A 16,102-nucleotide genomic window follows, 5' to 3' on the forward strand; every position below is an offset into this window, starting at 1 on the left:
GCATATTCATGTGATGATTCTCTGTGGGTTCATTATAAATAACCTCTCTCTCACTGTCCTGTTGTTTTCTTGCTGTAAGGACAAACTGTATCAACTATAGCTGCTTTAACTCTCCTCGGTCCAAAGTTGTAGAACTGCAACATCTATTTAAATTGACCCTTCATAGCCCAACATCACTCTGAACTGTGTCACTGCAGCATTTCTGGCAGAAAATATTCGTATTGTTAGATAAACCACAGTATGAATTCAAATAACATGGCTTTCCTCCACTGAACCCCCTCAAGTCTTTCTTTTGAATATAATTTCAACCTTTTGACAACTATATTTTGTATATATATCATTTTCAGGGAGACTGCAGCACTGGACTGATTTACTCACATAAAAGGCTCCATCACTAAGTCCTGAGTAAATTCATCACATGTGGCAACTTACAGGGTCAGTACAAATATATGGGATCAAGGTTAAGGCTTAACTCTCTCTTTACTCACCGACCACTTTATTACCTGAGACGTCTAATACAATCCAAACAAACTTGTAACACACACTTCTACTAAAACTACAGCTTTTCTATTCTAGTCTTATTTTAGCTTACTAATTTTATTAACATCATCATCATCACATCATCATACTTTCATCTTATTGTTTTTCTACCAGGTGCTGCATTTATTCTTACATCATGTCATTTTGGGGTTTTTTTCTGAGCAATATCTGGCACAAGAATTTCTGTCAGGATCAGAAAAGACCTTGTCTTATCTTAATCTATAGAATTTGTTACAATTAAAGTTAAATGACATTTCTCAAAGTCCTCCAAAAACCTAAAAAATAAGAATTTGGCTCAGTTTTAAAAACGGAGATAAAATCAATGGTTGGGTTTTGGTACATTTTGCAAAAAATTCCTCTCAACAATTACTTCAGTAAAATTCTGAATGCAGGACGTGTGATTAACTTGTATTATTAGTAGTAAAGCCTTCCACCACTGTCTGCCAGCAATATCATTTTACAGTTTTTCACTTTCATAGCTTCATTTTTTATTTCTATTTTTTTGACGACTGCAGCACCTGTTCAGTTTTAACAACAATCATCCCTCCTTTTTTCTCCTCTTTTATTTCCTTTCTGTCTATGTGCTGTCCAAATCCCATCCACCCTGTCTGCCTGTCACATCGCACCATATGTGTGTTTATGTTCCTCCCTACAGCGCATCTGTATGAGTTTTTAATTGTTGCAGGATGCAGCCATCACGTGTCAGCTGGACGCAGCCGGTGATTTGTGTGAAGCGCAACGAGCAGTTTAGCGAAGCCACCGTCCCGCCCCGCGACTTTCATCTGCCAACAACCATCTTTATTGATTCCAAACAATCTGCCACAGTGGTGCCGGCGCTCAGGGAGGAGGAGGAGGAGGAGGAGGAGGAGAGATGGGCCTGAGGAGGAAGAAACACACTACAAAGACTATCAACAGGAAATTAGGAGAAGGCCCCTTTTTTTTTTTTCTATAAAAGCTTCATCTGTCACAAAGAGGATTTTTTTTTCTCCCCTCTCCTGAGCTCTTTGATTCTCTCCCCGTCTGGGCCTCGGTTTCTTCTTCCTCATTCCTCATCTCTCGTTCTCGCTGTTTTACTCTACAGGATGGTGGAAAAAATAAACAGATGGGAGAGCGAGGGATAAAGAGACAGAGGGAGGAAGGATGTAGGAGTTCAAACTGGGAGAGGGGGAGGAGAGAGAGAGAGAGAGAAAAAAAAAAGGTGGGGATGAGAGGATGCAGAGCTGGCAGGAGGATGGAGGGAAAAGAGAGATGGAGAGGCTGATGAACTCATCTAAAGGCGCTCTGGGTTTTTTTAATAAGCAGCAGACTGTGAAGCTGCTCTCCGACCAGTCACTCTGAATAATGAGAGAGAGGGAGGGAGAGAGAGATGAGCGGATGAAAAGACAACGAGACTCATTATCTTGCGACCAATTTTCATCACTTTCCCGTCAGTAATCTCTCTTTCTTTCTCTCTCGGACTCGAACAGTCCTCTGCTCTGTTTGAGATGACAGATGAAGACCAATTACGCGAACTGTTTAGTTAACTTGAAGGCTGATTCGCTGCCATCTTCCAGAGCATACACTGATAATCCTGTTGGCCCTGGAAATTACTCATCGCTCACAGCCCGCCAACACACCTGTGAGAGTGTGTGTGTGTGTGTGTGTGTGAATTGAATACTTCCAACAGCAAACTCTTTTGTGTGTAAAGGTTGGTGGATTTGTGTGTGTCTGCTGCTTGTTCCGTTGACAATATCCGACGGCAGTGAACTCTCAGGCGCCTGATGAAGAATCATTTCAGGCTGATGACTGCTGTCGCTGACTGTGTGTGATGCCGACTAATGGCTTGCTGCCTTGTCAACATTTTTTTGACACTGGAACATATTCATCGCTGTTCTGCTTGAGTTTCCTCCAGCAGCAGGGAGACGCAGAATAAACTTCAGATTCTTCATGTTTTTGTTTATTGCTTCTGAATCTAAGTGGCGCTCACTCGCAGGATTTCTGTTTTCTTTTCCTTTTTTTTTTTTTTACTGAAAAGCTCTTTGTATGTAAAATGAGGCAAATCTGTGCTTTTGCAATTTCCCAGAATGGTTTTTATTGCAGCAGCGAGCTCTCGTGATGTGGCTCTCATCACGCTGTGTCTCAGCTGCTCTTTGTGTCGCCTCGTCTGGGCACATCACCTAATCGCTCTGTGAACAGATCATTCATTTATATGCAGATTTAGACAGACATTAGCACAAAACTGTCAGTCGTTAGGTGACACATAATTCTCACTGAGAGTCGGACATGTAAGTAAAAGATTTGTTCTTTTAGAAATAAAACTTAAAAGGGCTTCACAATAAAAGTATTGGTCTTGATAGGAATTCGTCCTGCGTGACATCTGCATTTTAATCCGTCAGGGTGGGAAGATTGTCACATTATTAACACTTGCTGCTAAGCTTAAATTATGAGCTGAAAGAAGGGAGGGGAAAGCTGCTGGCCCGCAACTGTGATGCAGTCTTTTACTTTGAAGGTCGGTGTTTTGGCTCGTCTTGCCCTCTGAGAGGCCCTGCACAGCCATGCTCAGTGTGAGCATTGTGATTGTAATTGTTTCAGCTGGTTAGATGTGAGTGAGATAGTTTTTACTTACTACTCCTTTAAAAAGTAATAACATCACTTATTACTTGATTTTTAAAACTAATTTGTTACCTCAGATCACCCTTCAAACCACTGAGCTTTCGGTATGAGCTGTCTAGAAGCAGGCTCAGGTGGAAGCAGTCTACCACTGAGTGCATCCTTCAAATTAGATTCAATCGCTGCATTTTCTCTCTCAAGGTAGCCGGCAGACAGCTTTTCTATGGCAGCTTGACATTGCTTTTTGCGGGCATTTTCTCGATAATGCATCAAAATGAGAGCGAGTCGTCTGTGGAAATCTCCTCGACGGTAAAACCAGCAACTAGCTTCTTCAAATCTTGTCCACTTACCATCTCTCCAGCACCGCATCCTGCCCTGAAATCCAGTTTGTCTTGTTTAGTCCGGAGTACATGCATCACTAACGGTAGAGGTCTGCCTGTCAGAACTGGAGCTTTCTTATCGACAAGTTTTGCATTGCTGCTGTGCTACAGTTTCAGATGCTTCAATAAATGAGATGTTGTATTTTCGCAGCTGAAAGTATTTTGCTGCTGGCACAAAGTTTACAACAGTTTACTTTGCATCTTTGGCTGAGACAAACTAAAAATAATGACAGTACTTTTAACTTTCCTCTCCCTCATCCTTGCTTTTTGGCAAGTAGCTGTCAATAAATTGCATGTAAAAAAAAAAAAAAAAAGGACATCACCATGGAGATGTCACTCACTGGTTTGTGGACAAGTGTTTTGAAGCATAAGTTTGGAATTTGGCCGTGCACACCCACACTGCAGCAACCTGTCAATCAGAAGGTAAGCACACGTTATCATCTATTTTGTTGTAAATGGGACCATAATGTGTAAAATGCTGTATTATCAGAGACTTCAAACTGGAGATTTAGACCTTAAATTCATGAGAAACATGTTTACTGAGGCAGTAAATCAAATAAGAAGTAGGGTCTTTTTCTCATTGACTTCTATGCAGTCAGACTAATTTTTTGGAGCCAGAGGGGTCGCCCCCTGCTGGGTGTCTGAAGAATGCAAGCTTATGGCACTTAAACATTGGCTTCACTTTTCAGCAAGTAACGTCCATCTTGTTATACAGTTTATGCAGCCAACATGACCTGCCCTGTCATTGTAAGATACCTCACTAAGGGGAACAACGCAACAAAGAGTAGTAATGCAATAATGCACTTACGGACATTGTAATCCTTTACAATGTTACGTTGCTCATTAGTGAGCAACGTAACAATATTCCAGCAACACGTTACTGAGTAAAGCGTTCCTGCTCAACGATGGTAGACGTCAGCTGTGGCAGGAATCACTTTCTGTTGTTTTGTATATTCACTGTTTAACTTTTATTTAGATTTTCAATTGTGACATTAAAATTAACCACTGATGTGTTTGATTAATCTTCATAGTGCCCTTAAACACTTCCTGATTTGAATTAATATGCTCATTAATTCCTGCTAACAACCCCACAATGCAATGCGTCGCGTTTTACAGATGTGGAAATTAGAGTGGTGTGACTCTTCAGATGAGTTATGATGCAACATGATGATGATTCATACAGTGAGCCTCCAAAATCTTCATTTTGCATTCACATGATACACAAACACACAGTCTTTAATACAGACTCTGCAGTGGAATCAGAGCAGTACAATTATGTCTCTGTTTAGCATCAATGTAAACTGCTGCTTTTCTGCTCAAAGATTGTGGGTCAGACGCTTTAGTCAGGTTTTTGAAAACTGATTGTTCTATAAAAATAAAATGCCATCCCTAGCTGGTATTATACGACAGACCCCTCTCAGGTTTTTTTTGTTTTTTTGAAGAAAATCAGCTTTTACCATCAAACAGAAGAGTTAGTCCCACAGGCTGGACTGAACACATTGTGGAGCTCTTTTGTTCCTCAGTCTGTCAGGATCTTAAATAAGAGTTTGGGTCAGCCTGAGTTTACCTGTGTGGACTAAACACAGATTAAACCAACTGCTCTGCAGCTTTGTTTTTTATTGTTTGATGGTTTTGTTGCTTGGTTAAATTATTGTTATCGGTGTGAAAATATAGGGGTCGACTTTATGTGTTATGCTTGACTGACATGTCAATGACTTTAGCTTTCTTGAACTACTAATGAAGAGGCAAATTAAAACCATTATCATCCTAATTAGTACAACAATCAGCTGCTCAGGTGTCTAATGAGACAATGTTTGAAAATCCATGTGGGTGTCCTTGGTCTTTTAAAGCCTGGAAACACCAGGACCTCAAATGGTTAAATGTTGTGTCCTGTTTAATTGTTGCAAACATGAAATCTTCTCAATAGGAAGGTGTCTCAACACAAGGGACTTTTGAGTCCAGAATAGAGAAAACAAGCATAACTAATTTGCTGCATTCATTTAGTCACTTTGATTTAACCTTCTCTGGACATACAAAAGTGCAATAGTTTGCAGACAGCTGGGAGACAGGAGTCCATGGTGCACATTTTTGAATGATCTGTGTGAATTTATTGTTCTGTAAGGAACTGAGCTAAGCTTAAAAGATAACGGTAATTAAGCTCATTAGTCATTAGAGGGTTTTTTTTTTTTCCCTTTTCACTAACTGCTCGTGGATGAGTGAGTTAGGACAAAAGCCTGCAGCCTTTTATCTGACACACAGCACAGTGTCTCACAGAGGTGTTTCACATCTGTCAGTTCACTGGGAAGTCAACATGAGCACAGAAACATGCTACATTTATATTGTTATGCGCAGACCGGTAACACCGTTTACGGAAAACACTGTAACATAAAACAAAAATAGTGGCAAAATACAGAAAAAACATAGATGGAAAGTCTTTATTGTTATTGTATTGTGCAGAATATAACAAAATGATGAGAGTGGCTCCTTATTGATGCAATGAGAGGCAAAAGAGCAACCTCACAAACACACAAACACATAAGTAAATAGAGTAGAAAATTAAAAAAAAACTAAATGTTCAGATCTAATTTTTGAGGTGGTGGGACTGTGCACCAGTGTAAATGTCTCTTATTGCACTAGAAAGCTATACAATTATTGCAAAATTGCTGCAAATCTGCAATGTTACAGCAACATTAAAATACAATCCAGTAGACATTATTACCAGGGAGTCAGCTTATTGAAAATGCGTAACACAGCTAAAGAGACTAATTTAGGATTTTTAAATGATTTGGCTGCAAGACTAGCAGTAGCAGCAGAGTCCACAGACGAGTCATTAAAACCCAAGAACCAACAAGTCTGAACTGAAATTTCAAGCTTTACTGCACAAATATAAAGTATACACACACAGGTAAACTAGAGCAGCATTACCACGGAAACAATAACCGCTGTCAGCAGTGTTCCTGCACTCCAGCTTTGTCCTGAGGCACACTTATTCCTTGCTGCAGGCACTTCTCTTCCCGCCTCCTCCGGCCTGCAAGCCTCTGAATCTGCAGCTGTGGGATGTAGCATCCCTGAAGGGTCTCACTAACCTGCTGGCTGCTGGCAGGAAGAAAGTTACAGTTCCTGATGTTCAACATTCAAGCCGTCACACATTCGAGAGCTGAGCTTTTATCAGCTTTACAAAAATGGTAAGATGAGGTATTTTTGCAGGTGAGTCTTGTTCGGTAAAAGTGCACTAAACCAATAACTGAATGGAGGTTTAGGGCACTGTTATACGCAATTATTTAATCACTTAACTACAGTCATAAGCACTGCTACAGGTGGCTCTTATCTGACTAAATGTGAGTGACAATCATCAATGTGGGATGTGAGTTTTTCAAGCAATGTGAGCAAATGAACAGAGCTCCAGCATATAGATCCAGCATATAGACGCTGATGATGAGCAGTGGCTACTGAGAGCCATGTTGGACCCAATCAGAGTCCTGTGCAATCGTTTGATAAATGGCAAACTAACATGAGCCATCATACACTTTAAATTCTGAAGCAATATTTATGCTTTTTTGTCAATCTACTGCCATCTGTTCTCAACAAACAAACAAACTGTAGGCTGAGGTTTACAGTCCACTGTTGACCTCATTCATTTCATCATAAAGGTCCATTCAGAAGCTTATTAGAAGTTGTCAATTATCACAGGATCTATAGCAGCAGGGGCCCAATTTGTCATCAAATTGTAGCTGTGCAGAGTTTATTGTTGACCTTGGAAACAGCTTCTCATGCCTTCATGTCAATACACATAATAAAATGCTCCTTCTATATAAATAGAACCTATCACATAGCCGTGTGTAGGTACTTAAACAGTGACTCATTGTTGCGCTGAATCTGTACCCCAGTGCACTGGATGTGAAATGGAACAAGGACTACGAGGTTTATTTTGAGGGAGAACAGTGAAGAACACTTCATGATACAGTCCACGGATTACAGTGTAATTTTATTGTATGAATAAAGTACAAATATGCACTCACTGATTCCAACTGGTGCTTAAATGTAGATTCTAGAGAAGAATTCAGAGTATTTTATATATATATATAAATACTGCATAGCTGTGGAAAGAAAACCAAAGTTTGGGAAAAAATGGTGTTCGTTCTGTGTAATTAAAAGGTAAAAAGGGGAGAAGAGCCTCATATCACATTACAGCCCACCCACCTCATCATTTCACTGTAATTAAAAGAATTAATAATTATGAGGTTCCTCATTAAACATTAAAAATCACCCGTGTTTGATCCATCCATATCTGTGTTATAAGACTAGATTACCTTATTATGATATAATAACAGAAACCTGCAGTAGCTGTGCGTCTGATAAAGGTACATTTGTGAAAATCTGATATGAGCTGCTCAACAAACATGCTGCTCACAGTAAACTTTAAAAGGTATAATCACATTTCTTGTCTTTATCCCAGTGTGGATATCAGAGTGTGGGCGTAGCTGTCTGCTGAAGGCGAACATGTGCGCTGAGTGCACCTTTTTTTTATACGCGTTTTCTCCTACACATCACAATCATGTTTGTTAATGAGTGAGACTACAGCATATAGTTTACATTATAATTAGCTATGTGGGTTCTCACTTTCTTACTTTTTGATTCGACAATAAGAACAACATTGTTAACACTATTTTCCTCAAACATCTTTTTTTCTGCAGCACTTTACCCTGTCTGTACAGGCGAATATTTACAAAAAACATTTTTAGAGTTTCATTTATTCCACTAAAAGGCCCAATTGTTACTCCCTTGTTCCCCATAGTCTTGATTTCTTCCACTGTAGCTACATTTAAGCACCAGTAACAACCAGTAAGTGCCTGATTCATATCGAAATTGCACTTTAAATCACAGGCCGTGTTACCAGAGTGTCCTGCTTTACCATCTAAAAAGTGAGGAGACTATATATAATACCGACATATTCATATGCTGTTAAAGCAATATGTGAACACCCTTATCATTCCATCACATCAAATATACAGACACAACAAAAGAAAATGCGCTTCTGTCCACTTACTTACAGACTGCACTGGATATATGTACATGGATAGATATACCGTATATAGAGATATAGTGAAACCAATGCCAAGTTACATTAAAATGCAAACCTACTCTATAGCTATTCCTCCAGACTCCAGTGATAAATGTCAGATTCCTGATGATATGTGTCTTCCTTGAAACACAACAGCAGCTCTGGGCTCCTTTTTTCTCCTCAGTGCTTCCCACCTTAAATAAAAAACTACCAACGGCACCCAAACATGTCTGAGGAGAGGAAAACCTGTTAACAAAGTAGCTCCACGCAATTCCTCACTGTGCTGATGTCAAACAAATTATAGGGAGGTTAAATTAGTCCTGATGTTGCTGGAGTCAGACCCCTTGGAACCAATTCAAAGAACCCTGCCGGGCTCTGGACTCTGGTTGTGGAAGAGTGTTGGTACAGTATTCAGATGTGTGTGAGCAATCAGTATGTATTTCTGAACCGCTTCGAGCCTTTAGAGGTATTTCTCTTCTCAGAAAATTGTGAGTCAGCAGCAAAAAGTGGGAGGAAAACAGCGGTCGGCACTCAGAGAGGATGAGGATCTGGCAGTTAGGTGAGGTGGGTGATGTGTATGGATGAGGCCATGATGGAGAGAGCGAGAGAAGAGGGAGGAGAGCGATGTTTACGGGTGGGGGGTAGCGAGGCTAGTAAACTGCTTGTGAAATGAAAATGGCTCTTTAGCAGAATCCAGGACACTTGGGCGCTGCTCTGGATCAATGTCTCTGATTTACTGTCTGAAAGCCTGTCAGAGGGAAAGAGAGGCAGTGAGGGGGGGAGACGGTGGCCAGGAGGGGAGGAGGGGAGTGAGGCTGGACAGAGAGAAGTTAGAGCTTTGAGGTAGAAGAGTCCTTTAATGGAAGGAGAAAGAGGAGAAACGGTAGAGGTAAGGATGGAGAGGGAAATTGTCCGTCAGCCTGACAGTGCAAGGCGGCAGAATCAGAGGGATTGCTCCTCAAGTCCTCGCGGCCAAGATACAAAATCAATCTGTCAAGACGATGGGGAAGGGCAATCTTGTTTTGTGCAGAGAATTGGTGTGGCCATTTGGGGTAAAATCAATAGGGGACACATGGTGCTTCTTAAGTCCTTACTATCCCACAGAGGCCAGATTATTGACAAACAGCGGAGTGTACGTAGGCAGTACACAAATCCTTAACTTGACCTGTCTGTAAGGAATCTATCTTCTGTTGGTGGCCGAAGAACTGGTGGAGTCAGATGAAGGTGGTGCTTTCTGCTGTGCACTCAAAAATAATATAAATGACATAAGGCGACGGTGGGGCAAAACAATTCGTCTTCTACAATATCTATCTATCTATCTATCTATCTATCTATCTATCTATCTATCTATCTATCTATCTATGCTAATATTATGCTAACTGTGACAAAACCAGCATGCTAATGTTCAGAAGGTTATTTTTCACCATGTTAACATCACACTTTAGCCTTTTAGCATGCCAACATTTGTTAATTAGCACGAAATACTGGTATTTCCCAACAACCACAGCTTCAAACTGCAGCCAATGCCAAAGCACCCTCAATCGTCCAGTAAATTTACATCTACAGCGACTTTTATCTGGATAAAAGCAGTTGTAGATGCAAAAATGTGCAAAAACACATAACTTTATGTCCGGTCATTCATCCATCCAGACGTCCCACTCCTCAGCAGCGCTTTTCTTGCTAATCCGGGGTGATTCCAAGGTTCCTAGGCCAGATGAGAACCAGAAGAACCAGCAGAGAAGCATGGCCTCAGACTCGAGGTGCTGACTCAAACCTGAGACACTTTGCACTCTGTTGCACCCACGTTTTTGCTCAAGGTCAGTACCCGATGAATCCAACAGAACCACATCATCTGCAAAAAGCAGACTTCACTCTGGCCCGTCTGTGTTAATAGCAAAGGTATGTCTTTGTGAGACTTAAACGCAACATTCTTTGCCATTTGATCCCAAATTTCTACAGGCGTAGCAGCATAAGCAATGCATTTTTCCTGCAAGAATATTTGAGTCATTCCCTGTTTTTAAACAATGAGCTACATACCAGTGATGCTGTATGTGTCCAGTCAGGTTTTAAAAGTGTTAGACTACAGAGCCTCAGGCTCTACTCATGTGGGTGGATGAATACTGTGAAATACAATACAAGTTTTAAAATACATCAATACTAGATATCACAGTAATTATTAATGCACAAAAACAAATATCCATGTAGTGCTGTAGTTAATATCTAAAAATGCCTCATTGACTTTTCAGTCATTCAACACTGCAGAGAATAAGTATGAGTTCTAAAGCTGATAATTCCTTGAAATTCAGTAAAGTAGCAAGTTAAAGTTACTGCTATAACACAAACATTGCTCACATGTATTGTTGTTTGGATGCTTTGCAGCTTCACTTTGGTGTTCCCCACTTTCTTGAAGCACGGCCAAGAAAACAGCGGGCAAACAGACGTGCATTTGTATCCTTGATTCCTTACGGAAGTCTGAACAAAATTTATAACCTTGTACAGCTAACATGAGTGGAGATTCAATGACTAGACCAAATATATCTTGCCTCAGATTTGTTCAGACTTTGGTGGATTTTTAGGATTAAAAAAAGGTTTATGCAGCCCACCTCATACAACAGAAGACTTCTCCACCCCATTGGCTCATTGAACTGCTGCATCAGGAAGGAGGTCTGTGATTGGAAATTTTTCCAGATTTCAAGTGTCACATCTCTGCTCCAATCATGCTGTAGGCTTCAGATCAGCTCCGATGCAAACCAGTAGGTGACATAACTGCATGTAATGTCCATTTTACACAGTTTAAGGTCGATCTTGAGACGGATATGAACGTCTGTACCAATTTTCACACCAATCCACCCAGTAACTGTTGAGTTATGTGACTCCAAATGTAAACCTGCTGGTAACAGTCAACATGACAGTATCAGTCATTTGGATTAAAAATCATGAATGTCTGTACACATCCAGAGTGAGTCCATTTAGTAGATATATTTTACTCAAAAAAGAAAACAGATGTTGCCAGGCTGATATTATACCATCACCAAATGTCTGCTTCTGTCAAACCAACCTGTTGAGTTTACTGATACAAAACAAAGAAAACAGCTAATGCTCATATTGGAGAACCAGACAACCATTGTTATTTTTGCCTTTATAAATTATCAGTCAATTCTCAGAACAGTTGCTGATTAATTTTTTTTGAATGGGTTAATTGTTGCGGCTCTTTCTATCATATCTAGCGTTCACTGTTTCTGAACTCCGCCGGCTGTGATTTGTCATTGTGTTTGTTACAATGCGTTTGTGTTTGCCTGAGAATCCATGTGTATCAGACTGCACGAGTCTGAGCGTGGAGGGAGGAGTGTGTTCCTTTGAGTATATCGCTCTGTCTGAGCCGGTAACACACACACACAGACACACACACACAGGTGGAGCTCAGGGACCCGGACGTTAGAACGGACGTCTCGACAAGAGTGTTTTCCCGCACCCTCGGGACACCAAAAGTCTGGTGGTGGTGGTGTGGAGGGCTGTTTTATTTTTATTTTGAGTGTTTAATGTATTAAAAGGGGCCGGGGTAATGAATTATAATCTTTAATGCAGAAACCGATCGATACCACCCAGAGAATAAATCAGCTTTTACTGAGAGCGTCAAAGCCCCTTAATACACTAGGGGAGAGAAAGGGAGTGCATGGGGAGGAGGAGGCGGGAGGAAGGGAGGAGGGGAGCAGCGGGGACAAACTGTGAGCAGGAAGGATCCCGAATGAAGGAGAGAGAGAGAGAGAGAGAGAGAGAGAGGAGGATGATGAAATAAAGGAGAAGAGGGAGTAAGAGGTAAAGAGAAAGGGATGGAGGGATGGATGCAGGCAGACGGAGGGAAGTTATAGATGAACAGACTCACCTTTGGGCTAACCTCATTGAGTAAAAGCCCCGGTGAAAGCACTGAGATTCTGACAGTTTTGTGAGCGGGCGAGGTTGCAGGGTCAGCCGGTGTGTGTGCTCACACACTCCACTTACTTGTTATTTCTCCACCTAGTTGCATTGTGTTCCCTCTCAGTGATCCCCTCCCCGACTTCTGTTGCCTGGAGCAAAATATAATTAATTGAATTACACCACCACTTCTCGATCAAAGATCACCTCTCTTGTCTCGGTCCCTGCCCACCGGAAGGGGTCTGCCGGGAGAAAACGCCTAACAACAATCCATGAATTATAACTTGTTATTAACCCAAAGTGAAGTTTTCAGTGCTGTGTGCTGTGTCTAAATCAGCCAGACTGCAGAAACAAGCCAGGGAAGATCGAAAAACAGCCTGATTTGAATTCAGTTGACAGTTGCAAAAATTTCATCTCAAACAAAAGCGTAATGCACCTCTAAGGATGCCCAGCCTGTTCAGTCAGCGGACTAAATGGTTTAAGCGAGGGTTTTTGGTCACTGGAGACTCTTTAGTAAGACACAGTCATTAAAATTTCAGTGCTCAGGCCAGGACTGGAGGTAAACGGGCAGAGAGGGGTGATGAGGAAAGTCATATGCGGGCCACAGAGGTGAAGAGAGTCTACCTTGTTAGAAAAACGAAAGAAAGGCCTTCACCGAGACAGAGGAAATAGAGAGAGAGAGGGCTTTACAAGAGGAGGATGGCCAAAAACATCGAAAAGGAGGGTTGAAAAAGTGATTTCTGCTGATAGAGTTACACCCCTCAGGTGCTCAATAATTAAGCAGCAGAGCAGACTCGTGAGATCCAACCGTGATGTCAGCCAAGGCAGCCATCCATCATTCATCGCTTTAGGAATCAGGGATGGAGATGGCACTTAATCACTCATTTTGTGGCACAGACTTTCCTCTCACTTTTTTTTTTTCTCTCCAAGGCTTTTTTTTTTGACTGATTTTGTGTTGCTGTTGCTTGTTATGCTCACAGGGACAAACTTTCTTTCAAAATGCTACTTTATTTCAGTCAGAGATTGCAATGAATAAACAAGGGTCAAACTACAAATGAATTCCTGCTTTTTATTCATTCTCTTGTTTGAGTGGCCTTTCTTTAAGAATTTTGTGATAATGCACCAAGCTTTATAAATGGAGAAAAATAACCTGTGAACACTCTCACAAGGCTCCACTGTTGAGAATTTAAAGCCTTACCCTTCACTTTTTGTCTGTGGGCGCTGTCTGTCTGTGTGCCTGAGGGCGTGTGATTGTTGCATTGCACTCATAATAAGCCTCTGAGTGACTGGCAGAACCAATATCTTGCTATCGCTTTGCCCTGCGCTCGCTCAGGCGGCTCGTGTGCAGCCCCCGTCATGCATCTCAATTCCACAAACACAATGTTTGGAGCTGAGAGAAGGGGCCTGCTTTTTGATTAATGTCACCATGACAACTACATAATTCATGAATTGTATTAGCAATCCATTTGTCATTTGCAAATCATAATTCAGGATGTGTGTTTGGGGAGGGCTGGCTGGAGAGACAGAGCTACGGCCTGCTATTATCCTCTGCGTTGTCTTCTGCGCTCAAAAAAAAAAAAGCAGCCCCAACAGAAATGCTGACGTATCCTCGTCCTAATCTGGGAGGCAGAGGCTCTTTGGAAGCTGCTTGTCTTCTAAGAGGGCCCTTTTAGCTTCATGATGAACTCTCAGGTCTGCTCATTTTGAAAGCTGCATGCTAATTCCCTCCTCTTCATCCCTGTGTCTGTCTGTCTGTTGACAGAGGCCTGGCCGGCTCTACACTGACACCATTTGGTGCAACAGTGAAAGAAGATAAAGAGGACTCTCGTTAAAGCACCAGTGCACATCATTTGCCATTAGATCAATGGCTGGATTTACACAGGAACCCTGAAATGAAAAGAGATTTTCAACCGTATGTGAGCCAGATGGTGGGGTTTCTCTGTGTTTATCCTGCTGTACACAGATAAGATCCGAGGGTTACAAGGAGGTTTATCATAAGATTTATGTATTTACTTTGCCTCCTGCATAAATCTGACCCTCAGAGTGAAACTGGATTGAAGATGACTTAATCATTTTTTCTCTGTTCTTAACTTACATCTTGCATTTTTGCAGCTGGAATCTTTATACTTTGGTTCACCTTGTTTCAGAGTTTCACTTTATACATACTGGTATCTTTCCTTTTTACCTTAAAGCATATCTCATAAAGAAATGTGATCAGCTTTTAGAAGTCATCCTCTTTTTTTTTTTTTTTTTTGTTAAATTTGAGTGAGCCAACTGTAAGAAGAGATGATCAGGAGGAACAGCAGGAACCCTGAACATTTTTAGTTAATCCTGTAAAGGTTCTTGAAAGACGAAATGAAGCACTTCAAGCACTGAACTTTAATTCTCAAGAGAAATTTGCATATGAGAGCTTTTACTTCTACCAGCTCTGCTTCACTTTCCTCTACAGCTGAGCCACATATGTGTTATATATGTTGCGCCTCATGAAATCTATGCTGATGTTTCTCTTTTTTTAAAGTTTTTTTTTGGCCTTTCGTGCCTTTATTATTTAGTACAGTGAAGAGAGACAGGAAAGTGGGGGAGAAGAATGGGGGAAGGACCTGCAGCAAAGTGTCATGAGCCAGATTTGAACTCACAACCACTGTGTTGGGGACTTTAGCCCCTGTACATGGGACGCCAGCTCAACCAGGTGAGCTATAGTGGTGCCCCAACGCTGATGTTCTTGACGTCCTCTGCAGTTGTCTGTAATTAAGTGGCTCCACACATATCACAGAGCTGTTGTTTATGAGTATCTGATGAGATTTACACAGCAAATAGGAAACCTTGAAACTGACAGAGTTTAGTAAAAGGTTACATCTAAATACAACTGAATCCATCAATTAATACCAGCAACAATTAAAATGTACAAGGTACTGTTGTAAATAAATTTTCATTTTACTTGAACTCTGATAAGTTAGTCCTTGACAACAATGCTACATGCTTTTGATGATGAAGTTGTGGGAGCAGAAACACTGAACTTTTAAATAGTTACAAAGACAACTTTTTTGATGTTAGAAATACTTTAAACACTACTGTTTATAGTATATATTTTAAACAATTGCTTTGTGGGCATTAAAAACGTACAGCTCCTATATGAGAAGACTACAAATGTAGCAGTTTGGGCACAATACTTAGATTCATTCATATTTCAGTAGTTGATTTTGAAAGTTTAAAAAAAAAAATACTGGTGTCATGTTCCATTTATGTAACACCTGAGTTAACTGCAATACAGTCCTACACTGTATATAAAAGATGGATGTACCTACCATGATTATTGGTTTGTGGTCGCCATCGTTAATCACAATCAATTACAAGTAGCCCTAAAACATGTGCTGCTTTATTGTGTATTTTGCTCTAAATAGGACCATAACTTACCAAATAAACATCATGTTGTAATGAAGGGTATTTCAAAATAGTGTTTGACACCTTAAACTCATTAGGAAAATGTTCACTAAGGGAACAAATGAGAAGTAGAATCATTTTCTTGGACTTTTGTACAATTTGATGTCGTTTTGCAACCAGTGGAGTCGCCTCCTGCAGGCCTGTAGAAAGAATGCAGGTTGAGGACTCTTTCGTATTG

The sequence above is a fragment of the Stegastes partitus genome, unplaced genomic scaffold (assembly GCF_000690725.1).
Source record: "Stegastes partitus isolate 25-593 unplaced genomic scaffold, Stegastes_partitus-1.0.2 Scaffold955, whole genome shotgun sequence".
Taxonomy (NCBI): domain Eukaryota; kingdom Metazoa; phylum Chordata; class Actinopteri; family Pomacentridae; genus Stegastes; species Stegastes partitus.